The following is a 4,469-nucleotide window of genomic DNA, read 5'->3' on the forward strand; positions in this document are numbered from 1 at the left end:
TCCCAATAACTTTAATGCACGCAACGTAAAGCCATGCCTTTATTTCAATGCTTATAATTTTGATATAATCCATACGATATTTTATGCCACACATGCGAATGTATTTTCTATGCATGCAATCTTAACATTATCCTCTATGTAATTATTTACACGATCCATAACCTTCTTGAATGATCTGATCTTTATAACTTTATGTGATTATTGTATGAGTCTAGCTATGCTTTAATCTTTTCTACAGTTTATTACATATACCTTAAAATCCATCTTGCGATATGGAGATGCACTTTTCTTCTTTCGATATCCTCTGAAATGTATTTTGCAAGAACTTGTGCAAGGAGCAATGCACTTTATGCAAGAATTCATGCAAGAATTTTTTGGGTAATTTATGATGCAATTACCTAATCAATTTCACCTATTATGATGTCATCTTACAACAAAATTTATCTTGTTTGCTACAAACATCACAACTAAATTCATACCAAGGCAATTACCCATCCATCGCGCAATTAATGTGATGCATGTGAATATGATTTTCACCATGATAATTATAACCTATGATTTAACAATAGAGCAACTTGGGTTTGGAGTGATGTCTTGATTCCAATGGTATTCACGCCTGATAAACCGTTCACAGTTGTGGTGCCATCTTGATTCGAACCTCCATCCACACTTGTAGGGTTTCCAGCCATCCTTGTGGAACTACACTTCGGGGCCATACTCGAAGACGCATGTATGAGAGATAGAATTCTTGCACTCTCCTATGCAAAATTCTCGCTGCTTCTCCTTGAGTGGAGGAAAGATAAGGAAAGGGAGTGTATTTTCAAAAATAATAGAGGGGGCATATGACCTCTCCTTAAGGGGGGGAAAGAAGAATCTTCTAGAAATTTTTTTTTCTCTCTCTCTCCTCTCTCTCTCTCTCTCTCTCTCTCTCTCTCTCTCTCTCTCTCTCTCTCTCTCTCTCTCTCTCTCTCTCTTGTGATGATGAGGAGGAGGGGGGGTTTTCTGATCACGATTAGGGGGGGGGGGCTCCTGACGGCAAGGGGAGGGGTGCACTGCTTGATGACGAGGGAGGGGGGCGCTGCTACAGATGACGGGGGGGAGCTGCTATCCACGAGGGAGGGGAGGGCTCCCCTTTTAAAGTGGGGGGGGAGGGGTGGTATATGGGGGGGGGAGACGGCCGTTAACGACCGCCACCCCTCCTCCTAGGGGGGTGCATGCCCCCCCTTCTCTTTCATTACTCCCTCTATCTCTCTCTCTCTCCCCACCATGAAGTCGACAGGGGGAGAGAGGGAGAGAGTAAAAAAATTTGAGTTAATTTTAAAAAAATTTAAGGGGGGTTCTTATGGGGAAGGTACGAGGGGAGATATTACATTACATGAATCTGGAATCCTAGCTCTCTCATTGGTTAGGCCTATATTTGTTTATTTACTCCTTAAGGGGTAAAAAAGAGAGTCCATATTTCTCCTAATGAGTGTCCAATATCAAATTAGCATCCCAAGAGTATCACATAAGCCAAAAGCATGACATTTTCCAAACAAAAAACATTTAGCCATGTTATGATAGTAGTGATATCTATGAGAAAAATGAGCTAAAAGAATACTCAAATCATTCCAATAACATCTCAAACTAATGACCTATGATTCCCCATGTATCGAGCAACAAAATATAGGTATATGGGCATCCCGAGAAGTATATACGAGCTCCAAACATTGAAGATATGGTTGTCCCTATTTTATGACAACATACAACCCTATTTGCATAGTTAATAGTTGAAGCTCAATGACTCAAAACCAATGCTCAATGTTAATGTTGGTGCCAAGAGGAGTGGTAAACAATGCTAAAGCCTGCCGGGGGTGGTTGAGCAAGTGAAAATGTCCATAGCTGAAAAAACGTTTCTGTATTTTCAACCCTGAATACTAAGCTGAATACTCCTTGAAATAAGCTCAATGTAAGCTCAAGAATGCCCTAAGATAGTCCCAATAGGTCCCGAGAAGTCATAGAGCAATGAGAGTTCAATATGAACCTCAAGAGGTGGAGCTGTGGCTGCCAATGGTGAAACCCTGTTGTAGATAACTCAAATGAGAGCTAAAGTAATGGTGTATTGAGCTCTAACTCACAAAGAAGAAAACTTTGATACCGGTTGAAGGGAGAAGCCCAAGTGGAAGTGTGAGCAAGTAGAAGCAAGAGAGATGTGAGCTATGGTGGATGGAGCAAGAAAGCAAGAGAAAGAGGCACAAGATATTGGAACTCTAACAGTCACAATGTATGACCGACCTTCCCTTTATTCAAATATCATTGAAAGAATAAAGAATGAAGTGACAGTGATGGGCACCCTTTGCCTACTGTGTGTAAGTGCGGGTATTGTCAATCTAGTAATATATGGGCGACTAGGCATGGGTGCTTTTACCCCCAACACAAATGTCACTGAAAGAATAAAGAATGAAGTGATAGTGATGGGCAATGCATCCACCACCTATAGTGTATAGATGTGAGAGCATTCCAAGTACTATCAGTGTAACTAATTCATGGGCAACTAGGCACATGTGCCTTTACTCCCAACAACCTTCCACTTAAAGCCAAACATGTCCCTAGTGAGAAGAGAATAAGAAAAAGTGACAAATTACAAATATGCTTAAGCACAATAGGACGAGGAAAGATGTCATCTCATCCAACACCCATCAACTTCTTAAGGAAGGCAAAACGCTCTATTGAGATTATCCTTGGTTCTTACAAGCTTTTGGAGACTGTGCTAGAACCATAGCCTACCCCCAACCCATCAAATTCTAGTGTGGGAATGCACATCTTCCTACGAGCTTGGAAACAAAGGAATGCAAATGCATTGTGTGCCTTAGTTACAAGCTGTTCTGATAGTGTTTTGACTTTGATTCAACATACAACCAAAGTATCAAAGGCTTGGAATGTACTGAGGACTCAGTATGAACTGCGAAACCAAACAAGGATTCAAAACTTGGAGGATTAACTAGCAGGGGAGAAGTTTTCTAAAGGAGAGATGGCTAAAGCATTCATCACTCAGATTAAGAATCTGGGCGACTAGATGGCTGGCACTAGGATACAAAAGACTAGTGAGGAGCTAGCTTGGAGTATCTTCAAATTTATCCACAAAAGTTTGATGGACTAGTAATTTCCCTTAATACTCAAGTGAGACCTCAAGCTTTGACTTTTGAGGAGTTTTGTGCATTACTGATGGAGGAGGAGTTGAGGCTGAAAGCTCGAGAAGGAAGCAACAATGGAGATGTTGTATTCTTTGCCAATGCAAAAGGAAAAGGTGGTTCCTCCACCAAAAATGATGGTGACAAAACAAAGAAGGGTGGTAAGAAGAAGTTTCAAGGAGAGTGCTTCTACTACAAGAAGAAAGGACATGCAATCGCAGATTGGCATGTCAAGAAGGCAAATGAAAAGAATGGTACCCTTAAAAGTAAAGGGAAAGAGACACCCAATACGGCTGAAGCAGAGTTGGAGTTATTCATGGCGATCATTGAGGAAGTGTGCTCCTTGGCACAAGAAGAATCCGCCATTGACTCATGGGTGTTGGATAGTGGGGCCTCCCGTCAGATGACCAACAAGAAAGGTCTATACAGTTCTATGTAGCCTCTACAAGAATCCATCAATGTGAAGGTTGGAAATGATGCAAATGCCCTGCTGCGAGCACATGTACTATTTCTTTTGTTACTACAAATGGTGGTCAAAAAGCTTTCAAATGTGCTATATGTTTCCGAAATGAGGAGAAATCTGTTATTAGTTTTTCTACCATAACTAATCTTTGTCTCATGAAGTGAGGTTCAAGAAGACAGGTGCGAAAATTCTCGATAGTGCTAGAAAAGTTGTCGGCAAAGGAGAAAGAAGGAACAACCTATATGAGCTAAGTGCTCTTACAGCCATTGATGTAGTGGACATAAGTAAGCTTTGGCATGAAAGGTTTGGACACATTGGATTTGCAGTATTGAAGGAGATGCACAAGCAAGGTATGGTTTCTCACCTACCTACAATGGCTGAATAGAAGGAACCATGTGAAGCTTGTATGATGAGCAAGCAACACAGAAAGGCATTTCCATAGGAAAGCAAGAATAGAGTACATGTTCCTCTAGATTTGGTACATGCTGACTTGTGTGATAAGATGCCTACACATGCCTTTGGGGGATCTTCTTATTTTATGCTGATTGTCGACAACTACAATAGAAAGATGTGGATGTACTTTCTTCTTGATAGGGCTCAAGATTTTGGTAAGTTTAAAGAATGGCTAAAACTTGTTGAGAATGAAATAGGGAAATGTGTGAAGAAATTTAGAACAGCTGGTAGTGGTGAGTTCAACTCAAAGGAGTTTGAAGACTTTTGCAAGAGCAAAAGGATCAAGCATCAATTGAGGATGCCTCACACACCTCAGCAAAACGGTGTTGTGGAACAAAGATATTGCACCATTGTGGAGATGGAAAGATGCATGCTAAAGGGCA

This window comes from Lygodium microphyllum, chromosome 3 (genome assembly GCF_053477565.2).
Source record: "Lygodium microphyllum isolate KBCC chromosome 3, Lygodium_microphyllum_v1.1.10, whole genome shotgun sequence".
Classification (NCBI taxonomy): domain Eukaryota; kingdom Viridiplantae; phylum Streptophyta; class Polypodiopsida; order Schizaeales; family Lygodiaceae; genus Lygodium; species Lygodium microphyllum.